General features: G+C 37.9%; 1 long non-coding RNA gene across 2 annotated transcripts in view; it reads left to right on the plus strand.

Moving 5' to 3' along the window:
- The window catches only part of LOC128657748 (uncharacterized), a 115,357-nt gene that overhangs the window by 26,420 nt on the left and 76,685 nt on the right, over positions 1-12,252 (plus strand). For both annotated transcript variants that reach the window (XR_008402123.1, XR_008402122.1), the window contains exon 2: positions 1,320-1,402. This is a non-coding gene — a long non-coding RNA (uncharacterized LOC128657748). The remainder of the gene's footprint in view (positions 1-1,319; positions 1,403-12,252) is intronic.

Genomic DNA, 12,252 nt, shown 5'->3' on the forward strand with positions numbered 1-12,252 from the left:
TTTTTAAACAATAACAATTCTGGCATCAACTGTCCCTTTAATAAACAAACACCAAATCATATATTTTACTTCTAAACAACATATCACAGGAAAATACCCTTAGTGACTCAAGAGCGCAGAGCTGGTTATTGTTTTAAAGCTGTTTTACTGTGTCCCATAGCAATATATACAGCGTTAAGCCCCCTGATTGCCCCAATTTATTTAGAGCTCTTTGAAGTAATTGCATACAAATCATCTTTCCAGAGATATACATACAGTACATTTGTTTTTATAGTGCTATCAAGGTTGTAGACTCTATTGATGTTGTTAATGTGACTTTAGAGATGTGATAGTATTAACATCTTTTGATGTTTTTAATCATCATGTTTTTTAAATCAGGTTGTTTAATTTTAATTTTTGTTAGTAAAAAGTTGTATTATTATTTTATTGGTTTCTTCTGGAATTGGTTCAGTTAATATAATATTAAGTAATATTGTAGTTTGTTTGAGTTGAAGTGTGTGCCATAATAATTCTCTCACTTCTATTGTCTTCTCTTTTGGTCTTTTCTTCATATCTAGAACTCTGCATAGTTAGATACACAGCTAAAAAGCTAAAATGTCCCACACTGATAAGTCTTCTTAGATAATCTTATGAGAGCAGAGAGGATTCGATCATCAGGACCTTAGAGTCTTGTGAACCATTTGTTCTTCTTGGTCATTGATTTGGATTTAGTGGCCATGGAACTTTGATGTAAAAGTGTAAAAAAAAACGAAATATAGTTTATTTGATAAATGACCACATAATTCTCAGCCCAGTGTGCACCTACATTCTACAGAACTTAAACAAGCTCTGTTATACATGCAGTGACTGTTTAACTAGACTTAGGTTCCGTTGCATAAAGCTTTTATTTATTAACATGTAGTATCTGTTTTTTTTCTATTATTAAGCCCACTCAACATGTTGTAGGAATATATTCTGCCCTTCTCAATAATAAATAGTTCAGGTGTATGCAATACATATCCCCAAACTGAAGAACAAAATAGCCTTTGGCGTAAATGAGTTTACCCCACCATGTAATTACTTGCTGTATTTCAGTATTGTTCTGTTCTCTTTACCTTACCTCTGCCTTTTTTCAGTGTCCGTGCATTCTTTTTTTGCGTGAACTCTGTCTTCTTAGCTGCCCCGTTCCAGCTCACAGTTGCCATTCTTGTTGCTGAGTCCAGTCAAACTCCTTGTCTATGGTCCCCTTTGCCATCCAACTACAGTTGACAAACTGCCTTTGCGTGATTTTCAGGAGGTCTAAGTCTCGTTGACCTTTCCTGCTTTTACTCTTATTTCAGAGGCTGTTTGGAAACTCTCCCATTAACCTCATCATTTAACGGCTATGTAGAAGGTTCCTCACCCTGGTCACCTGATATTAAGGGTGAGTTTCATATTTGGTTATCTGCTTGTGATCTGTAACCCTCAAAGAAACTGTCAAATTCATTTATTGCCATCTTTTCAATATTCCATCATGATTTTCCTGTGGACTGCCAGTTTTGTATGTATCTTTTATTACTACTTATGTTATGTACCTAACACTTTTTCAGCTTGTTTTCTGTCCTCTCCTGCTCATACTCTGATGAAGGGTGTTAAAGGGACAGTATACACAAATTTTTATTTAACTGCATGTAATAGACACTACTATAAAGAATTGAACTGATATAAAAATCCAGTATAAAAACGTTTAAAAACTGACTTAGAAGCTCCTAGTTTAGCACTGTTGAAAAGATTAGTTGAAACACTCACTGCAAGTGGTTCTATAGTACAAAAAGCAGACACTCCCCCTACCACTGCACATAAAAAGACTCTTTACACAAACAAGTGCAAGCTGGAGTAGGTATACATCAGTATTCTCCTAAAACTTTGGGGCTTGGTTAGGAGTCTGACAATCAGTGCAAACTTATTTAAACATAAGCAAAACTATACACTTAAAAAAAAAAAAAAAAAAAAAAAAGGTGTATAGGCTATATAAATGGATCATCTCGGAAACATTTATGCAAAGAAAAATCTAGTGCAAAATTTCCTTTTAAGGAATGTGAGCCCACCCTTGATATACATTCTGGTAAGCTTGACTATTTGGTTAAAGGAACAATAAAGTCAAGATTAAACTTTCATGATCCAGATAGTGCACACCATTTTAAACAACTTTCTAATTAATTTCCATTATATAACAGTGCACAGTCTTTTTATTTACACACTTTCACCGAGATTACGAGTTTTGTGGTAACAGGGGTGCGTTGCTAACGAGCATTTTTATTTCAACGCTCCCTTAAGACAACGCTGGTATTACGGGTTTCTTAAACCCGGCGTTAGCCTCAAAAAAGTGAGCGGAGAGCAAAATTTAGCTCCACATCTCACTGTAATACCAGTGCTGCTTACGGTAGCGGTGACCTGGCTAAACGTGCTCGTGCACGATTTCCCCATAGGAAACAATGGGGCTGAGCCGGCTGAAAAAAAACCTAACACCTGCAAAAAAGCAGTGTTCAGCTCCTAACGCAGCCCCATTGATTCCTGTGGGGAAAGGAATTTTATGTCTACACCTAACACCCTAACATGAACCAAGAGTCTAAACACCCCTAATCTTACACTTATTAACCCCTAATCTGATGTCCCCGACATCGTCGCCACCTACATTATAATTATTAACCCCTACTCTGCCGCTCCGGACACCGCCGCCACCTACATTATATGTATTAACCCCTAATCTGCCGCCCCCAACGTCGCCGAACCCTACATTATATTTATTAACCCCTAATCTGCCCCCACAACATCGCCGAACCCTACATTATATTTATTAACCCCTAATCTGCCCCCACAACGTCGCCGCAACTATATTAAATGTATTAACCCCTAATCTGCCGCCGCCAACGTCGCCGCCACTATAATAAAATTATTAACCCCTAAACCTAAGTCTAACCCTAACCCTAACACCCCCCTAATTTAAATATAATTTAAATAAATCTAAATAAAATAACTACAATTAAATAAATTATTCCTATTTAAAACTAAATACTTACCTATAAAATAAACCCTAAGATAGCTACAATGTAACTTAGGGGTTAATATATTTATTAAAGTGGCGGCGCTGTCCGGTCGGCAGATTAGGGGTTAAACTTTTAATTTAAGTGTTTCCGATGTAGGGGGGCTCAGTTTAGGGGGTTTTAGCACTTTAGTTAAGAGTTTTATGTTACGGCGTTAGCCCATAAAACTCTTAACTACTGACTTTTAAATGGGGTAGGAGTCTTGACAGGAGAGGGTCTACCGCTCACTTATTCCAAGACTCGTAATACCGGCGTTAGGCAAGTCCCATTGAAAAGATAGGATACGCAATTTACGTAAGGGGATTTGCGGTAAGCTCGAGTCGTGGAAAAAAAGTGAGCGGTACACCTGTACCTGCCTGACTCGTAATACGAGCGGGCGTTAAAAAGCAGCATTGGGACCTCTCAACGCTGCTTTTTTAAGGCTAACGCAAGACTCGTAATCTAGCCGTTTTTGAGGCACCAGCTCCTACTAAGCATGTGCAAGAATTCAAAATATACATATATGCATAGTGCCTTGAAAAAAAGTGCACTAAACACAACATAAATATATTCATACAGTCAGAAAAAGTAAAAAAAACGAACATAAATTCGACATGCAGCAAGAGTTCACTGGATTCAGGACGAGCGACAAGCGATATTAAACCCAATTTTTTTATTTTATGATTCAGATAGAGAATATACGCCTAGATTTAGAGTTCTCCGTTAGCCATCAAAACCAGCGTTAGGGGGTCCTAACGCTGGTTTTGGCCTACCGCTGGTATTTAGAGTCTTGTAGGTAAGGGTCTAACGCTCACTTTCCAGCCGTGACTTTTCCATACTGCAGATCCCCTTACGTCAATTGCGTATCCTATCTTTTCAATGGGATCTTTCTAATGCTGGTATTTAGAGTCTTGGCTGAAGTGAGCGTTAGAACTCTAATGACAAAACTCCAGCCGCAGAAAAAAGTCAGGAGTTAAGAGCTTTATGGGCTAACGCCGGTTCATAAAGCTCTTAACTACTGTGCTCTAAAGTACACTAACACCCATAAACTACCTATGCACCCCTAAACCGAGGCCCCCCCACATCGCCGCCACTCTATTACATTTTTTTAACCCCTAATCTGCCGACCGCACACCGCCGCAACCTACATTATCCCTATGTACCCCTAATCTGCTGCCCCTAACATCGCCGACCCCTACATAATATTTATTACCCCCTAATCTGCCCCTCCCAACGTCGCCGCTACCTACCTACACTTTTTAACCCCTAATCTGCCGACCGGTCCTCGCCGCTACTATAATAAATGTATTAACCCCTAAACCGCCTCACTCCCGCCTCAAAAACCCTATAATAAATTTTATTAACCCCTAATCTGCCCTCCCTAACATCGCCGACACCTAACTTCAAGTATTAACCCCTAATCTGCCGACCGGACCTCACCGCTACTCTAATAAATGTATTAACCCCTAAAGCTAAGTCTAACCCTAACACTAACACCCCCCTAAATTAAATATAATTTAAATCTAACGAAATAAAATAAATCTTATTAAATAAATTAATCCTATTTAAAACTAAATACTTACCTGTAAAATAAACCCTAATATAGCTACATTATAACAAATAATTATATTGTAGCTATTTTAGGATTAATATTTATTTTACAGGCAACTTTGTAACTAGGTACAATAGCTATTAAATAGTTAATAACTATTTAATAGCTACCTAGTTAAAATAATTACAAAATTACCTGTAAAATAAATCCTAACCTAAGTTACAATTAAACCTAACACTACACTATCAATAAATAAATTAAATAAACTACCTACAATTATCTACAATTAAATCAACTAAACTAAATTACAAAAAACAAACAAACACTAAATTACAAAAAAAAAAACACTAAATTTTGTAATTGTAATTTAGTGTTTGTTTTTTTTGTAATTTAGTGTTTGTTTGTTTTTGTAATTTAGTTTAGTTGATTTAATTGTAGATAATTGTAGGTAGTTTATTTAATTAATTTAATTATAGTGTAGTGTTAGGTTTAATTGTAACTTAGGTTAGGATTTATTTTACAGGTAATTTTGTAATTATTTTAACTAGGTAACTATTAAATCATTATTAACTATTTAATAGATATTGTACCTGGTTAAAATAAATACAAAGTTGCCTGTAAAATAAACATTAATCCTAAAATAGCTACAATGTAATTATTATTTATATTGTAGCTATATTAGGGTTTATTTTACAGGTAAGTATTTAGCTTGAATTAGGATTAATTTATTTAATAAGATTTATTTTATTTCGTTAGATTTAAATTATATTTAACTTAGGGGGGTGTTAGTGTTAGGGTTAGACTTAGCTTTAGGGGTTAATACATTTATTAGAGTAGCGGTGAGGCCCGTCGGCAGATTAGGGGTTAATAATTGTAGGCAGGTGACGGCGACAGTGGGGGCGGCAGATTAGGGGTTAATAAATATAATATAGGGGTCGGCGGTGTTAGGGGCAGCAGATTAGGGGTACATAGGGATAATGTAGGTTGCGGCGGTGTACGGAGTGGCAGATTAGGGGTTAAAAATAATATAAAGGGGTCAGCGATAGCGGGGCCCGCAGATTAGGGGTTAATAAGTGTAAGGTTAGGGGTGTTTAGACTCCGGTACATGTTAGGGTGTTAGGTGCAGACTTAGGAAGTGTTTCCCCATAGGAAACAATGGGGCTGCGTTAGGAGCTGAACGCTGCTTTTTTTGCAGGTTTTTTTCAAACTCAAATTGCCCCATTGTTTCCTATGGGGGAATCGTGCACGAGCACGTTTTTGAAGCTTGCCGCGTCCGTAAGCAATGCTGGTATTGAGAGTTGCAGTGGCGGTAAATATGCCTGTACGCTCCCTTTTTGGAGCCTTCAGCCCTTCTGAGAACTCTAAATACCAGCGTTGTTTAAAAGGTGCGGGGGGAAAAAAAACACGCGTAGCTAACGCACCCCTTCTAATGCAAAACTCTAAATCTAGGCGATAATTTTTAACAACATTCCGATTTACTTTTATTTTTTAATTTGCTTCATTCTTTAGATATCCCTTGTTGAAGAAATAGCAATACACATGGGTGAGCCAATCACACCAGGCACCTATATGCAGCCACCAATCAGCAGCTACGGAGCCTATTTAGATATGCTTTTAAACAAAGGATATCTAAATAGGCTCCGTAGCTGCTGATTAGATAATAGAAGTAAATTGGAAAGTTGTTTAAAATTGCTCGCTCTTTCTAAATCATGAAAGAAAAAAAATTGTGTTTCATGTCCTTTTAAGTTCTAAGTCTATGGAACAAGAATGTGCAAAATGTTTATATACAGTATGTTCATGTACCTTGTAAAGGGCTCTAGACATCAGTCTTAGTTCAAAGGAGCTAGGACCAGAGATATTGAGGTTTCCGTAAGCATCTGTATAACCAAAATTTGTTGTGCATCATGACACAAAGATGGCATTAAAACAGGTGGTTTTGCAATACCAATACATAGAGGTAATCACTCAAAAACAAAAATTAGGAAAATTAAAAATGGTCAAGCAACCAACTTGACAATTATTGGACAACTTGAGATGGATTGATCCTTTATGTTGGACTTTTAAAGACAGCATACAACAAACAAACATAATACCCCTCACACCAAGGGGATGTTTATTTGTAAAGTAGGAGCTTTATGCCCCTTTTGGTAGCAGACTTTACTAAACAGGTTATTTCAGTCATGGAAATTGAAATCACTTGTCTGATAGTTGATTTATACGGTGCTATAGAATTTAAAAGGGGTAATATAATTTCAAGTTAAGCACTACAATGTCCAAGTGGCTCCCCTTTTAAAAGAGATGTCCCTTTTTCTAATGCGGGATTGCATAACCATTGCATGCAATATGGCAACAGTAATCACCAGATGTCACTGTAGGCATATGGAACAGCATCAGGGGTATCTGTTATGTCGTCCCCCCAAAACACATAGGTGAAAATAAAGTAAGATAGCAGGGAGCACCCAGAGTTTCACAAGGCACAAAATTATAGAGTTGTCACATCCGTTATCTGATCAAAAATATTTATTGAACTGCATTAGGCCCACAGATAGAGACAATGGGGTTGATTTATTAAAGTGCGGACGGACATTATACATTATACATGTCCGCCGCACATCGATAAATGCCGACAGCATACACTGTCGGCATTTATCATTGCACAAGCAGTTCTTGTGAACTGCTTATGCAATGCCACCCCCTACAGATTAGCTGCTAGCAGGGGGTGTCAATCACCCCGATCGTATAGGATCGTGCAGATTGATGTCCTCAGCCTCAGAGCCAGCGGACAAGTTATGGAGCAGCCTGAAGGCTCGCACGGAAACAGGGGCATCAAGCTCCATTTAGGTCTTGATAATTCGGCCCCACAATATAGAGAAACTTTAGACACCTTTTTTGAAAGCAGCTATCCTCAGCTTCCAAATGAGTGGTCTTGTGTCTAACCTCCTGCCAGCGGATTGTCATAAAAATGACAAATACCTCACATTGGTTCTCTTTTGAGGGTTCTGGTGATTTTTAAGAGCCCTTTATTACACCCTTACCATAGAACTGCATCAAAATATCCTCGTTTGAAAGGAAAGAGTGTTTTGTGAAAATTGCATATAGGATGATTTTTCGGTTTTGGTACAACTATTTTATGTTTTCTGCTTGTTTTCTTTTACTTTTCTTACACTGAGTGAGTTTGGACAGGGGCTGCAGCATGCACACATTGTCAAAATGGGTTAAGCTACCCCTCTGAAAAAACTAAATTTATGCTTACCTGATGAATTTATTTCTTTCTTGACATGGTGAGTCCACAGATCATCATCAATTACTATTGGGAATATCACTCCTGGCCAGCAGGAGGAGGCAAAGAGCACCACAGCAAAGCTGTTAAATATCACTCCCCTACCTACAATCCCCCAGTCATTTGACCAAAGGGAAAGGAGAGAAAGGAAGAAACACAAGGTGCAGAGGTGCCTGAGGTTTATATAAAAAGAAACTATCTGAATACAGGGTGGGCCATGGACTCACTGGGGCCTAGTTATCAAGTCGTCAACCTCAAATACGCTGGAATTCCGCAGCGTATTTGTGGCGAGGCTGATTGGCCTAAGTTATCAAGCCCTAGATACCGGCAAAAGTAGAATTTAGTGACGTAAGCTTCGATCCGCCGGGCTCAGTCCGACACAGATCGATTCTTACGTCACTACAGATGTTCCGCACACAAGTGCGGCACAATCTGACTACTTTTGCTAGTTATCAAAAAACTAGCAGGTACGCTCGGCACTTTTCCGGCCCAGCGTATCTGGTTTTCAATCCGCCGCCCTGGAGGCGGCGGATCCCATAGAAATCAATGGGAGTCTGACCATAGCGAATGTTCATGTTCGCTGCTGCCCGACATCCCATTGATTCATATGGGAGCTGTCTACACCTAACACCCTAACATGTACCCCGAGTCTAAACAACCCTAATCTGCCCCCCCTACACCGCCGCAACGAAATAAAGTTATTACCACCTAAACCGCCGCTCCCGGAGCCCACCGCCACTATAATAAACTGATTAACCCCTAAACCGCCGCTCCCGGAGCCCACCGCCACTATAATAAACTGATTAACCCCTAAACCGCCGCAACTATAATATATGTATTAACCCCTAAACCGCCACTCCCAGACCCGCCGCCACCTACATGATACATATTAACCCCTATCCTGCCCCCCCATACCGTTGCCACCTATAATAAATGTATTAACCCCTATCCTGCCCCCCACTACACCACCGCCACTGTAATAAAATTATTAACCCCTAAACCTAAGTCTAACCCTAACCCTAACACCCCCCTAACTTAAAAATTAATTAAATAAATCTAAATAATATTTATCTTATTAAATAAATTAATCCTATTTAAAACTAAATACTTACCTTTAAAATAAACCCTAATATAGCTACAATATAAATAATAATTATATTGTAGCTATCTTAGGAATTATTTTTATTTTACAGGCATCTTTCAATTTATTTTAACTAGGTACAATAGCTATTAAATAGTTATTAACTATTTAATAGCTACCTAGCTAAAATAAAGAGAAATTAACCTGTAAAATAAAAACTAACCTAAGTTACAATTACACCTAACACTACACTATACTTTAATAAATTATTCCTATTTAAAACTAAATACTTACCTGTAAAATAAACCCTAAGATAGCTACAATGTAATTAATAATTACATTGTAGCTATTTTAGGATTTATATTTATTTTACAGGTAACTTGGTATTTATTTTAGCTTTTTAGAATAGTTATTAAATAGTTATTAACTATTTAATAACTACCTAGCTAAAAGAAATACCAAATTACCTGTAAAATAAATCCTAACCTAAGTTACAATTAAACCTAACACTACACTATCATTAAATTAATTAAATAAATTACCTACAAATAACTACAATTAAATACAATTAAAAAAACTAACTAAAGTACAAAAAATAAAAAAAGCTAAGTTACAAAAAATAAAAAAAATAAGTTACAAACATTTAAAAAATATTACAACAATTTTAAGCTATTTACACCTAATCTAAGCCCCCTAATAAAATATCAAACCCCCCAAAATAAAAAATTCCCTACCCTATTCTAAATTAAAAAGTTCAAAGCTCTTTTACCTTACCAGCCCTTAAAAGGGCCTTTTGCGGGGCATGCCCCAAAGAATTCAGCTCTTTTGCCTGTAAAAGAAAAATACAACCCCCCCCAACATTAAAACCCACCACCCACATACCCCTAATCTAACCCAAACCCCCTTAAAAAAACCTAACACTACCCCCCTGAAGATCATCCTACCTTGAGTCGCCTTCACTCAGCCGAGCCACCGATGGAACCGAAGAGGAGATCCGGAGCGGCAGAAGTCATCATCCAAGGGGCGCTGAAGAAATCTTCCATCCGATGAAGTCATCATCCAGGCGGCGCTGAAGAAGTCTTCCATCCGGGCGATGTCATCTTCCAAGTGGCGTCTTCAATCTTCATCCATCCGGAGCGGAGCCATCTTCAGACGAGCCGACGCGGAGCCATCCTCTTCTTCCCGACGACTACCGACGAATGGATATTCCTTTAAGGGACGTCATCCAAGATGGTGTCCCTTCAATTCAGATTGGCTGATAGGATTCTATCAGCCAATCGGAATTAAGGTAGGAAAAATCTGATTGGCTGATTGAAGTTCAATCCGATTGGCTGATCCAATCAGCCAATCAGATTGAGCTTGCATTCTATTGGCTGATTGGAACAGCCAATAGAATGCAAGCTCAATCTGATTGGCTGATTGGATCAGCCAATCGGATTGAACTTCAATCTGATTGGCTGATTCAATCAGCCAATCAGATTTTTCCTACCTTAATTCCGATTGGCTGATAGAATCCTATCAGCCAATCGAAATTGAAGGGATGCCATCTTGGATGACGTCCCTTAAAGGAATATCCATTCGTCGGTAGTCGTCGGGAAGAAGAGGATGGCTCCGCGTTGGCTCGTCTAAAGATGGCTCCGCTCCGCTCCGGATGGATGAAGATTGAAGACGCCGCTTGGAAGATGACTTCATCGGATGGAAGATTTCTTCAGCGCCGCTTGGATGATGACTTCATCGGATGGAAGATTTCTTCAGCGCCCCTTGGATGATGACTTCTTCCGCTCCGGATCTCCTCTTCGGTTCCCGGATCTCCTCTTCGGTTCCATCAGTGGCTCGGCTGAGTGAAGACGACTCAAGGTAGGATGATCTTCAGGGGGGTAGTGTTAGGTTTTTTAAGGGGGGTTTGGGTTAGATTAGGGGTATGTGGGTGGTGGGTTTTAATGTTGGGGGGTTGTATTTTTCTTTTACAGGCAAAAGAGCTGAATTATTTGGGGCATGCCCCGCAAAAGGCCCTTTTAAGGGCTGGTAAGGTAAAAGAGCTTTGAACTTTTTAATTTAGAATAGGGTAGGGAAATTTTTTATTTTGGGGGGGTTTGTTATTTTATTAGGGGGCTTAGATTAGGTGTAAGTAGCTTAAAATTGTTGTAATATTTTTTAAATGTTTGTAACTTATTTTTTTTATTTTTTGTAACTTAGCTTTTTTTATTTTTTGTAATTTAGTTAGTTTATTTAATTGTATTTAAATGTAGTTATTTGTAGGTAATTTATTTAATTAATTTAATGATAGTGTAGTGTTAGGTTTAATTGTAACTTAGGTTAGGATTTATTTTACAGGTAATTTGGTATTTCTTTTAGCTAGGTAGTTATTAAATAGTTAATAACTATTTAATAACTATTCTAACTAGCTAAAATAAATACCAAGTTACCTGTAAAATAAATATAAATCCTAAAATAGCTACAATGTAATTATTAATTATATTGTAGCTATCTTAGGGTTTATTTTACAGGTAAGTATTTAGTTTTAAATAGGAATAATTTATTTAATGATAGTGTAGTGTTAGGTGTAATTGTAACTTAGGTTAGTTTTTATTTTACAGGTTAATTTCTCTTTATTTTAATAGGTAGCTATTAAATAGTTAATAACTATTTAATAGCTATTGTAACTAGTTAAAATAAATTGAAAGTTGCCTGTAAAATAATAATAAATCCTAAGATAGCTACAATATAATTATTATTTATATTGTAGCTATATTAGGGTTTATTTTAAAGTTAAGTATTTAGTTTTAAATAGGATTAATTTAGTTAATAAGAGAAATATTATTTAGATTTATTTAATTAATATTTAAGTTAGGGGGGTGTTAGGGTTAGTGTTAGACTTAGGTTTAAGGGTTAATAATTTTATTACAGTGGCGGCGGTGTGGGGGGGCAGGATAGGGGTTAATACATTTATTATAGGTGGCGACGGTGTAGGGGGTGCAGATTAGGGGTTAATAAGTTTAATATAGGTTGCGGCGGGGTCCGGGAGCTGCGGTTTAGGGGTTAATACATTTATTTAGTTGTGGTGAGGTCCGGGATCAGCAGGATAGGGGTTAATAACTTTATTATAGAGGGCGGCGGTATAGGGGGGGCAGGATAGGGGTTACTAGGTATAATGTAGGTGGCGGCGGTGTCCGGGAGCGGCGGTTTAGGGGTTAATACATTTATAAGAGTTGCGGCGGGGTCTAGGAGCGGCGGTTTAGGGGTTAATAACTTTATTGAGTTGCGGGGGGCTCTGGGGGCGCCGGTATAGGGGGTAGAA

This window comes from Bombina bombina, chromosome 4 (genome assembly GCF_027579735.1).
Source record: "Bombina bombina isolate aBomBom1 chromosome 4, aBomBom1.pri, whole genome shotgun sequence".
NCBI lineage: Eukaryota > Metazoa > Chordata > Amphibia > Anura > Bombinatoridae > Bombina > Bombina bombina.